The sequence below is a fragment of the Meriones unguiculatus genome, chromosome 1 (assembly GCF_030254825.1).
Source record: "Meriones unguiculatus strain TT.TT164.6M chromosome 1, Bangor_MerUng_6.1, whole genome shotgun sequence".
In the NCBI taxonomy this organism is placed as follows: Eukaryota; Metazoa; Chordata; class Mammalia; order Rodentia; family Muridae; genus Meriones; species Meriones unguiculatus.
The window spans coordinates 133,325,730-133,338,593 of record NC_083349.1 but is presented as its reverse complement, the minus strand read 5'-3'; the positions used below and the strand labels follow the sequence as shown (position 1 = coordinate 133,338,593).

At 38.9% G+C, this 12,864-nt stretch overlaps 1 protein-coding gene across 17 annotated transcripts in view; it reads left to right on the top strand.

Moving 5' to 3' along the window:
• Positions 1-12,864, top strand: part of Hdac9 (histone deacetylase 9) — an 855,384-nt gene that overhangs the window by 360,453 nt on the left and 482,067 nt on the right. The window lies entirely within an intron of this gene.

Here is a 12,864-nt window from a genome sequence, read left to right as displayed (position 1 = left end):
CAAGGCCTCAACCCTACATAAAAATCTATGGGCAAATAAGGAATGCTGAGAGAGGGAGAAAGATTTTTCTCCAAGAAATATCCAATACCAAATGATCAGCCTTAAAAACATGCATACAAATAACATTGCACAAACTGAGAAGGTTATATTTAGAAATATATTTATGTACATACACACACACACATATATACATGTAACAATAATGAAATTAACGAAAGAAAAAAGCCATTAATTTGAAAGAGAACAAGAAAAGGCTTATGGGAGGATTTGGAGAGAGGAATCAGACGGGAGAAGTGATGTAATTATAATCTCAAACACAAAAGGGAAAAAAGGGAAAACTATGAAAAAGGACACGAAGGGGTTCTCATGAATCGATTTTAATCTCTAAAGTGAAGGTTCCTGCAGTTTTTAGATAGATCCTTTTGATCTAGAAGCTACATGAGCAGATGGCCACTCTTTCAAAGGTGTTGGCCAAGTAGGGTTTCTTTAAAGCTGCAAAGTCAAGAAGATTCTCTGGTGGCACTGTTTTATCATGGCTTTTATGGTATCAGATGAATCACATCTGTGTGTGCCCTACAAGAATGGAAATGGAACTGATCTTGCCTGTTGCAGAGGGCAAAGGATCCCTAAGGGCATAAGGAGACTTCTTCGACCCTCCAAAAAAAATATCTCATTTTAAAAATGTTTCAAGATAGTAATATAAATACTCAAATAGTAAAATACTTTAAATAGTAAATTCCCTCTAATATATTTCTGAGTACTTGGGTTTAATCTGAGAAAAGAGTCATAATTTTATAGAGTTTATAATCCTCTTCTAGTGGTTCTGGTTCTGTCCTGAAAAGTATTGTTTGTTATGGAACTACCATATCGATGACTAGGTGGTATCAGTGTAGAAAGTGAACTTTTATGAGCAAGTAAAAAGCATATCTGAGATGAAACAAGGGGAAAGAAGGGCCGTGGTAGGTGCTATCGGAAGAGGTGATGCAGCAAGTGTTGGTCCACCTCATATGTGCCGAGTGAATATTGTTCTCTCAGCAATATATGGAATAAAGAAATGTCATTGCTTTGGTCTTGTCTTGTTGATGTATAGTATGGAAACATTTGTGTAACTCAACTGTTCAGAAACCCTGTGATTTGTGTCATGGTTGACAATGAGTCTGTTATTCTCATTCGATTATTCATGCCATAGAAGGTGGCAAACTGTCAAGGTCTGGAATCTCTTGTCTGTAGTTCACCAAATGTAAGAGTTTTTGACAGAATAAAATGGAGAAATCACCCAGAAGTATGCAGAGAATCATCTGCTGGGTAAACATGGGCATAAATTGATTAATATGAACACATGACTTTTATACAGAAGCATCATAAAATTAAGCACATTGCATACTGATAAAATTAAAAAGGGGATTACTAAATTGGAAAAAATGGAAGAGGATCATGGATTATAATGGCAAAATGTGAAAATAATGAAGAATGAACATTTGGCATAGTGAACACCAACATACTATATGTTCTATATGTCTTTTGAAAAGAAATGGCCCTTGCTGTCAAGTCACACTGTGGTCAGAATGTGAATGGCAGTTAGAGCCATTTTGTCTCTACTCTAAAAACTCCCATGCCCATGGTTCCATAACATTTAGCGATATAGCCAGCTGTTAATATTTATACTTTATGTGCCATTGCTATAATTTTTTAATCTGCCAAACGTAAGTAAAATGTTTTAGGCCCTTACTCTTCCTTAAATTTGGTAGTTGGCACACAACTAAGTTGAATTCTTAAGTTAGAATTTAATCATAACTTTAAAATACTGCTGTTTTTAGAGGCAAGCACTCTGGCACTCTCTTGATTTAATTTGATGATAGGCTGTGGTGTGAACAGGTGGATGTCAACTTGTCCTTCATGGTTAGCAATGATAGGAAAGCTGTGGATTGGCTTTTTGATATTTGCTTGTCTTGTATTAGCTGCAAAGAGTAGTTTGATCACAGTTCTCAACTGTAGCACTTCTCCAGACTCTATATAGGACTGAATTAATTTTTGGTTTGTGAAACCACGTTTTATTTCTAAGCTTGTAAATATTGAAAAGCATAGCTACATTAGGGGCAGACTTATTTTGTAGAATTAATTACAACTTTAACTTATTCCAAGCATTGAAGATCAGAATGTGAGTGATACTTGAGCAAATTTCTAGAGTTTTTATTTCCATAAACCTGTCTGTGTTAAAACTGAGACTCCTGTTGAGTGTTTATGATGTCATAACTACTTTGCCCATCTGGAGCTCAGCCAACATGAACTAGTTTATTCACGCTACTTTGTCTTTCAAAGTAGATGCTGTACTGTAGAGACGCTCATTTATTAGAAAGAGCCTCTCTGTTTCCTGCAGCTGTGATCAGAGACTGATGAAAGCTTTAGGGAAGAAAGAGCCTATTTTAGCTAATAATTTCAGGTTACAGCCCATCATTGTAGGAGAGTCAAGGCAGCAGGAACTCGAAGCAGCTAGTCACATGCACAGTTAAGAGGCGAGAGAAGAAGCATGCACGTACTTGGCTCCGCACCATTCTTATGCACATCATGGTCCAGCCCACAAACTGGTGCTGTCCTCAGTCATGATGGAGTGTTCCAACTCAGTCAGCCCCACTAAAAAGCCCTTCACAGGCTTGTGTACAGGTTAACCATATTTATACAGTTCCTCACTGTGACTTCCTTCCCAAGCGATTCTAGATTGCATCAGCTTTACAATTAAAAGTCACCATCACAAATGTGAAACAAAAGCAGTGGTTCCTAGCTGATAGGTACTGACGCCTATTAGTCCAGGTGATAATAGAAAATGGTCTTGATCTGTCTTTGTCTTTGTTTTTGTTTTCTCATGTGTGATGTTTATTTTAGAGCCAGAGTAGTTCATATACAAATGATTCAAACAATTATGGCATGTTCCCACTCCTTGAAAGGAAGAAAAGTTTTAATGCATTTCTCTCAGAATGTTGAGTAGAAGTCACAGACATAGTAAAATTCACCAATTCATGTAGAGTTCATGAGCCAGGCATGGTGATATGCTACAGAAGAGGAAAGAGGCAAGGCAAGACAAGCTTGGGCTGTATAATGAGACCCTGTCTCAAAACGAACAATCAAAACTAACAATCAAAACTAACCAATGCAAGCGGTAAGAAGACTTTTCTCAAAACGCTGTCATTGATACAGTTGTTAATTTATTATAACCCATTATCATAAGTGGGAAGCCACAGATGCATTTTATATCAGTAACTTAGTGTTGATATCTTTCAAATGCCTTAAAAGAAGGGTGTAGTATCACTTTGTACACTCAAGTTCTACTCGATGATTCTACACACACTCAGAAGCTCTTTTAGGGACATTTCTAATATTTTGTGGATGATAATAAGTAAGGCAAGAAAAATGAGTCTAGCGGAAGTGTGATAACCCTGAACTGAGTTAATAAGATTTACAATGACAGCTATCTGTTTAGCTTCTGATTATGATTTATTTCTTGCTAAATTGGTATTTTAATAAGAAATTGTAGCAAAATGTATAGCAATGAAATATTGCAAGTTCTATAATAAGAGAATTATTCCAGATCAGCCATCATTCATTCTTTGCAGTAATATTTCCTGGGTGGAAAGTTGTGTGCAAACATTGTGCTCAACTCTAGTGATACAGCAGGCAGCAAAACAGACTACCTTTCCAAGTTGACAAGTGAAAGTTAATAACCACAAGAGAACAATCAAATGCTTAACCAAGTATATAACTTTCCTAAAGAATTTCTGCAGTGTGTTAAGAACATAGACAAATAATAGGTTTTAAGATGTTTTAATATCTTGAATTTTGGTTGCTTTTTAAAATTAATTTATGTTTTATTAATTCCAGTTTATTCACTTTGTATCCCAGCTGTAGCCCCCTTTCTCATTCCCTGTCCTCTTCCAATCACACCCTCCGTCCCTCATCTCTTCCCTTGCCCCTCCCCAACTCCACTGATAAGGGAGGTCCTCCTCCTCTTCCCTCTGACCCTAGCCTATCAGGCCTATCAGGCCTGGCTGCATTGTCCTTCTCTGTGGCCTGGTAAGGCCTTTCCCACATCAGGGGGAGGTGATCAAAGAACCAGCCACTGAGTTCATGTCAGAGATAGTCCCTGTTCCCATTACTAGGGAACTCACTTGGAGACTGAGCTGCCATGGGCTACCTCTGAGCAGGGGTTCTAGGTTATCTCCAAGAATGGTCCTTGGTTGGAGTATCAGTCTCAGAAAAGACTCCTGTGCTTTTTTATCTATCTATCTATCTATCTATCTATCTATCTATCTATCTATCTATCTATTGGTTCTGTTGCTCTCCTTGTGGAAGTCCTGTCCCCTCCAGGTCTTTTTATCTCCCCATTCTTTCATAAGATTCTCTGCACTCTGCCAAAGTTTGGCTATGAGTCTCAGCATCTGCTTTGATACCCTGCGGGGTGAATCTTTCAGAGGCCCTCTGTGGTAGGATCCTGTCCTATTCCCTGTTTTCTCCCTCTACCGATGTCTGTCTCATTGCCTTTCTGAATGAAGATTGAACATCTTACCCAGGGTCCTCCTTCTTGATTATCTTCTTTAGGTGTACAGTAGTGTGTTTATTCCATATTATATGTCTAATATCCATTTATAAGTGAGTATAGACCATTTGTGTCTTTCTGCTTTTGGGATACCTCACTCAGGATGATCTTTCCTAGTTCCCACCATTTGCCTGCAAATTTCATGATTTCCTTGTTTTTAATTGCTGAGTAGTATTCACAAACCCACACACCTACGGACACTTGATTTTTTTAAAAAAAACATAATTTATTTTTTAAAAAACACAATTTATTTTCTTTTATAGATTGTCTCTAGAAAGTTCTGTTCACAACATTGGTATTGTCATTCAGCCCCAAACAGACAAGACTTGCTATCATAAGCCTTTATAAACACACTCATTTATCATAAAGCTCATATTTAAATAGAGTTTCTGGGCTTCTGTTAGTTTGAAAAGCTGAAAGTCTGTTCTCTTATGATAAACTCACAACGGCAGTATATAGTCTCCAGTCTTTTTTATAATATAATTTTTATTTATTACAATTTATTCACTTTGTATCCAAGCTATAGCCCCTACTCTCATCCCCTCCCAATCCTACCCTCTCTCCCTCCCTCCATTATCTCCTCCCATGCCTTCCCTAGTCCACTGATAGGGGAGGACGTCCTCCCCTTCCATCTGACCCTAGCCTATCAGATTTCATCAGGACTGTCCTTCATAGTCTTCCCCTGTGGCCTGGTAAGGCTACCTTCCACCCCCTCACGAGGAGGTGATCAAAGAGCCAGACACTGAGTTCATGTCAGAGACAACCCCTGTTCCCCTTACTAGGGTGCCCATTTGGAGACTGAGCTGCCACAAGCTACATCTGTGCAGGGGTTCTAGGTTATCTCCATGAATGGTCCTTGTTTGGAATATCAGTCTCAGAAAAGACCCCTGGGCCCAGATATTTTGGTTCTGTTGATCTCCTTGTGGAGCTACAGACCCTTCCAGGTCTTTCTATTTCCCCCTCCACATGTCTCTCAATTGAGGAATGGATAGAATTTATAGTACATTTACACAATGGAATACTACTCAGCAACAAAAACAAGGAAATCATGAAATTTGTAGGCAAATGGTGGGAACTAGAAATGATCATCCTGAGTGAAGTATCCAAGAAGCAGAAAGACACAAATGATATATACTCATTTATATGTGGATATTAGGCATATAATATAGGATAATCATACTAAAATCTGTACACCTAAAGAAGCTAATCAAGGAGGAGGACCTTGGGTAAGATGCTCAATCCTCATTCAGAAAGGGAAATAGGATATACATCAGAAGAAGGTGAAAACAAGGAACAAGACAGGAGCCTACCACAGAGGGCCTCTGAAAGACTCTGCCCAGAAGGGTATTACAGCAGATGCTGAGACTCATAGCTTAACTTTGGCAGAGTGCAGGGAATCTTATGAAAGAAGCTGATACTTGATTTTTTGACATTGAAGCCAAAACCATACAATAGAAAAATGACAGCATCTTCAACAAATGGTGCTGGTCTGACTGGATGTCTACATGCAGAACAATACAAATAGATCCATATTTATCACCCTGCATGAAACTAAAATGTAAGTGGAACAAAGACCTCAACATAATACCAGACACACTAAATCTGTTAGAAGAAAAAGTGGGGAAGAGCCTAGAACTCATTGGCACAGGAGACAACTTCTTGAACAGAACACCAATAGCACAGGCTCTAAGAGCAACAATCAATAAATGGGACCTTATGGAACTGAAAAGCTTCTGTAAAGCAAAGGACACTGTCTTCTGAACAAAACAACAGCCTACAAACTGACAAAGGATCTTTACCAACCCTATATCTGACAGAGGGCTAATATCCAGAATATAAAGAACTTAAGAAGTTAATCAGCAACAAATCAAGTAATTCAGTTTAAAAATTGGGGTACAGAACTAAACAGAGAATTCTCAGTAGAGGAACACTGAATGGCAGAGAAACACTTAAAGAAATGCTCAACGCCCTTAGTCATCAGGGAAATGCAAATCAAAATGACCCTGAGATTTCACCTTAAACCCATCAGAATGGCTAAGATCAAACACTCAAGTGACAATACATACTGGAGAGGATGTGGAGAAAAGGGAACCCTCCTCCATTGCTGGTGGGAATGTAAACTTGTACAACCACTTTTGAAATCAATCTGGTGCTTTCTCAGACAATTAGGAACAGTGCTACCTCAAGATCTAGCCATGCCACTCCTAGGCATATATCCAAAAGATGCTCAAATATACAACAGGGACATTTGCTCAACCATGTTTGTAGCAGCTTTATTCGTAATAGCCAGAAGCTGGAAACAACCTAGATGCCCCTCAAATGAGGAATGGATAGAGTTTTTGTTGCTTAGAACAACATTTGTGCCATTATTACAGTAATACCTATTACTTTTTGAATGCCCTTCAGTCAAGTATTATACATTTTTTATAATTTCTTAAAAAAATCTACACAGTTTTGTACTTATAATTCATGGTATTAAAATTAACAAAAAATTGAAATAAAATTCAGGGCTTTTGTTTGTTTTGTTTTAAGACAATATCTCATGTATCCCAGGTTAGTCTAGATTTTTTTTTTTTTTTATGTAGATAGGGCTAGCCTCAAACTTGTGGTGATCTTGCTTTCTCTGTCTTCCTACGGCTGTCATTACAGACTATGTATCTCCATGCTGGACAAAATCAACTTTTTTTAAAAAAAATATTATTAAACTGTATTGGTAAGTATTTCTTTTAAAACTGAAAATGCTGTGAACGTTTAATCTGTCATTCGCATACACATCTATGACTGTTTGGTATCTGAATGAATGAGTGAGTTTTCTGTTTAAAGGAAAGTTTTACTTGCCACCTTAATTCTGGGCCTTGCATGGTCATGTAGATTTGTCTTCCTGTTTTGGCTGTCTAGAGCTGAATACAGCAACTCATGTGCAACTGGGAAATACTCAGGAAATATCACTCAGAACAGATGCTCATGGGGAAGATCAGTGCGCAGGAGCTCCTCATCTGGACTGAGTAGTGCTGTCCTCCTGATCCAGCAGCCAAAACCCCTTCCCGAGCATTCTTCCTTGCCTTTCTACGCTGAATATTAATGACACTGCTTCCCAGTGTCTTAGCTATTTTAATTATTTTCACTTAAAAATTATTTTGTAATAATGCTTGCTAATTTGATATTGTACTAAAAAGATATTTTATCCATCTATATTTTTAGCACTGTAATTACTGCTTTGGGAGGAAGATCTAATCTCCTGGGTCTCACACTTTATTGTGGCTCAGAACCAGCAGGAAGCTACTGAAATACACATTTCTTCCAGACCCAATAAGTTGCAGTTCTAACAAGCTGATTATGATTCTCTTTGGACCCTGAAAATTAGACTTAGTACAATGTTTGGTATTTAAAAGAAAGCGTTAGGGGAGGAATATCCAATCAAGACCTGATGATCCTAACATTTTGTTATTGTTTTTTTTTTTTTTTTTTATCAAATTCACATGAAGCAGTGTCTTCATAGTTTCTTTGAAGATGAGTTTGCTTGACCTCTGTACCTGTTCCTGGGACCAGGTCCATAGTGTCTCTTGGCCAGCAGCTCCTCGGAGTTGCGGAAAGCAACAAAAACACAGTGTTCCTTGTTCACTAAGGACTGATGCTATTCCTCTTCCAGAGGAGGCAATTCAGATAAATGAGCTAGTTCACAAACAAAAATAACTACATGCCATTCAGGCTCCGTTTCTCCATCCACTGAGGTGCCTGCTACTGCTACAGCTGAGCATGGATCCTGAGAGGCTAGGTGGGGATGGAACCGAAAGCTATGAAAGAGACCTCAGCATGAGTGAGCATGACTGGACTTCTTGGGAGATCACTTCAGTGAGCCAGCTTGTTTAGTTGGAGGAAACAAAGACTGTTTAAACCTTTGGGAGTGGGTAGGGCCTTCCAGGGTGAGTGCACATCATTGGCCAGGGTCAGGATGCTGCGGTTGCCTCATTTGCACGAGGAGGAGTTTCAGGTGCTGCTGGACATGACCTTATTAGGAGAGAGGAAATTTAACCTGGCTACCAGGCTACATGACCTCCTCCAGAGGGCTACTTATGCCTGGCCAAGCAGGCCTGGGGCAGGGGTTGAGAAGTCCTACTCCTAATTACCTCAGGATGAGATTTCTGGGGCTTGGGGGTTTGCACACACCTCAAGCCGCTTACCCTCCAGGCTGGCCCCATTCCCAGCTCCCTGGTCCCCCAGGGACCTCCCCTGCACCCTGTTCCCCCGAAAGCTGAGAGTAGAAGCCCATTGATCACAAAGGAATGTATATAATGCTGTTGCTGGTGGCAGTAGTGTGAGAAGTAGAAAGGTGGAATGGAGGGAGACCATGAGTGGCTGAATAGAGGGAGGATACCAGACACCACCCAGGGATTTGTAAGGTTCTTCTAAAACACAGCTTAAGGCTTAGAGTCTGGCATCAAAGCATTTGTTTCCCCCATGAGAAGTCTGCTTTACCTGCAGATTCTATCACTATGTCTCTAGAAATGAGATTACCTTGTGTTTTCTTAGGGGAAGAGCTTCAGCCCTCAGTAAGACAGATTTGAAAAAAGACCGCAGTGAGCTGAAGGTCTGAGGGTGTGTCCGTAATAGGTTAATTGTATCCATACTTCACAGTGCAAGCTAGCTAGAACCTAGACCCTTGGGTATGGTAGAGAAATGGCTTACCATTGAGCACTGTCTTCAGCATCAGACTAGCTTTGGAAAGACACTTTATTGAATATTTTCCTCTGTATTTTCATAACGATTTTTCCAACCGTCATAATTTTTGAAAAATATTTGACAGTAGGATACAATTCCCACTTTCCACTAGTTTGGAAACCTTGACTTTGTGCTCTTATTGTTTCATATATTTTTTTATCTGTATGAAAATAAAATATGATACATAATTCAAATTTCAGAAGAACTTACTCAATTGAATTAAATCTATTATATTAATATTTTTAAAAATTGTCCTTTAAATTTGATGCTTACACTAGTTTGTTAAGATTGTTGTAAATGAAGATGCCCCCCCCTTCAGTAAAACTAGTCTTGTAAATAGCTGTAAAAAACTTAGTTGCATTTCTTTATCGGTGTCAAGATGGTGTAAGACATTTAACTTCTTACTGTTGAGCTTTTTGGATATGAAACCCTGGTGCTCAGTGTCCATGATGCTTGTTTTGACAATGCTTATTTTTCTTCTGGGAGATAAACTTCAGCTGCCAGAGGATGGGCCTAATTATTTTCAAACTAAAATAAGTTTTGGTTGTCAAGACTTAAGTAGAAGGCAGGACTGCTAATGAAGGGGAAGGTAGAAGATAAGCATTCCGTTAGAGGGGAGGTGTAAAACATGCTGAAAATGAAGACGCATTGGACAGCAGCTTCCTGGAACCTCAGAGAAATAGGATAATTACTTGCTATTCTGGAATTTTCATTCTATTTTTGCTTATACAAGCTTAGAGATCTTTTTTGTTGATTGTGGTCTGTGGGTGTAATTAAACCTGAAGTGACGAAAGATGTGTAGGCATCTATTATGCCAATATTATGATTGTGTTATTTGTCTTACATATTTTTTTATAATTTTTTGAATATTCTGTTAAAAATACTCTGAAACATGTAGACCATTGTTTCCTTTTATCAGTAGCTCATTTGAAACGTTGTTCTGAAAATCTACACCAACATATTTGCATGATTTTGGTAAGAAGTGGGGTAATGCAATTGGAGAACATGGATGCTAGAGAAATGCAGTTCATTACCTGTTGCAAATTTCCTCAGACCTGATGGTTCTGTCATGGAGGCACAAAACAAAGAAAGCAAGCAGAGGTAGAGGACAGGGAGCTTGATGGAAGTCATTTTTAAAACAATGTGTATATTACAAATATTGGCTAAGCAGAGAAATGCAATTCCTTATGACATTTTCACAGGTATCATACGTTCCTCTTAGTTACCATTCCTGCCCTCCCCTTACCCTCTGGTGTTTTCCTTCCTCCCCCCAATTCGTTGCCCTCCTGCTTTCTTGAGTTCTTTATATATTCTGGATATTAGCTTTTGTTGGATGTAGGATTGGTGAAGGTCTTTTTCCAATCTGTAGACTGCCCTTTAGTTCTATTGACAGTATCTTTTGCTTTACAGAAGCTTTTCAGTTTCATGAGGTCCCATTGATTAATTGTAGATCTTAGTGCCTGAGCTATTGGTGTTCTGTTCAGGAAGTTGTCTCCTGTGCCAATGAATTTAAGGCTTTTACCCACTTTCTCCTCTAGCAGATTTCATGTATCTGGTTTCATGTTGAGGTCTTTGATCAACTTGGACTTGAGTTTTGTGCAGTGTGATAAATATGGATCTATTTGCATTTTTCTACATGTAGACATCCAGTCAAACCAGCACCATTTGTTGAAGATGCTGTCTTTTATCCATTGTATGGTTATGGTTCCTTTGTCAAAAATCAGATGTGCATAGGTATGGGTTTATTTCTGGGTCTTTAATTCCATTGATCAACCATCCTATTTCATGTCAGTACCTTGACGTTTTTATTATGATTCCTCTGTAGTATAACTTGAAGTCAGGTATGGAGATAACTCCAGAATGCAAACTTGTACAACTACTCTGGAAACCAATCTGGTGCTTTCTCAAAAAACTGGGAATAGACACAGCTCAAGAACCTAGCTATACCATTCCTGGGCATACACCAAAAGATGCTCTACCATGCACCAAGGACATTTGCTCAACTATGTTCATAGAAGCTTTATTTGTAATAGCCAGAAGCTGGAAACAACTTAGATGAGTCTCAGCTGAAGAATGGATAAAGAAACTGTGGTACATTTACACAGTAGAATACTACTCAGCCATTGAAAACAAGGAAATCATGAAATTTGCAGGCAAATGGATGGAACTAGAAATGATCATCCTGAGTGAGGTAACACAGACCCAGAAAGACAAGCATGGTACATACTCACTTATAAGTGGGTTTTAGTCATATAATATACGATAGACATACTACGATGAACAGACCCCCAGGAAGATAAGTCTGATGGACATCTTAGTCTTCATGTGGGCCAACTAGTTAGGGGAGCCAGGGATACCTCTGACATGGACTATATTGCCTGCTTTTTGATCACTTCTCCCTAATGGGACTGCCCTGCCAGGCCACAGGGGAAGAAGATGAACTCAGCCTTCATATGAATTAATGATCTGGGGTATCTGGGTAGGGGAGCTCCCCTATTCTGAGGACCAGGATTGAGGAGATGTAGGAGGGATGGTGAGACTGAGAGGAGAAGAGGGAGGGGCCTATCACTGAGATGTAAATTGAATTAATTAATAAATAAATCAGAAGAAGGTACTTGCCAGCATGTGCAAGGAAATACAATAACAACAATGAATGCTATGTTGGTTTTTTTTTTAATCTGGCTAATCTCATGTGTGATGTTTTCTATTTATGAGTTCTTTACAAAACATAATAAATAAATCATTTCACAAGCTCTGTGAATGCATGTTTAAAAGCTTTTCTGTCAGAACCATGAGGCACTAGGCAGAACATGTTAGACAGAACCTTAATAAATGGAGACATATCCTATAGTGCAAAACATTATAGAATAAATTTAAAAGAATGAATCAGTAATAAAAGGAAAACCATTGCATCTCTCAGTTAAACAAATGAAAATGAAGCTGCCCTGGCTGGAGGAACAGCTTATGTGGAAGAAACTGAGGCAGCTTCCGTCATAACCACTGTGAACAATACATTTGTACCAGCTCTAAAGGGCTATGTATGATAACCAAAGATAACAACCCTTATTAAATGACAGTATTTCCATCTCTTGAATTTTCATACATTCATTAAAAGGGGGGAAATGTGAAACATATTTTCGACAGATAGAAACATGAAAGTTTTGTTGTTTTGCTTATATCCAATGGCATTTAGAAAACTATTTAAAAACTTTTGTAAGTTAGCTGTTCAGATAATGCCCTTTCCAGAAGAGGAGTGATGGGTAGAAATTAATCCACACAAAAAAAGAACCCAACTACTGTTGCCCTCTCTTCCTTTCGCCAGAATTCTGGGCAGCCTTCCTTGCTCTTCCTGGTCCCCACAGCCTGGCTTGGGGGATTCCTCTTCCATCTGGCTGGTCTGGACACTTTGCCACAGAAGCTTTTCCTATGTCCTTTCCTGGCCCTGCCAGTGCAGATGCCGAGTAGTTAAGACCAGGAAGAAGAACTTGTGTGAGGAAGGGCTCCACTTTTATGTTTGTCCCTGAAACTGCTGAGATGTTCCTGTCCCACTTGGAGAT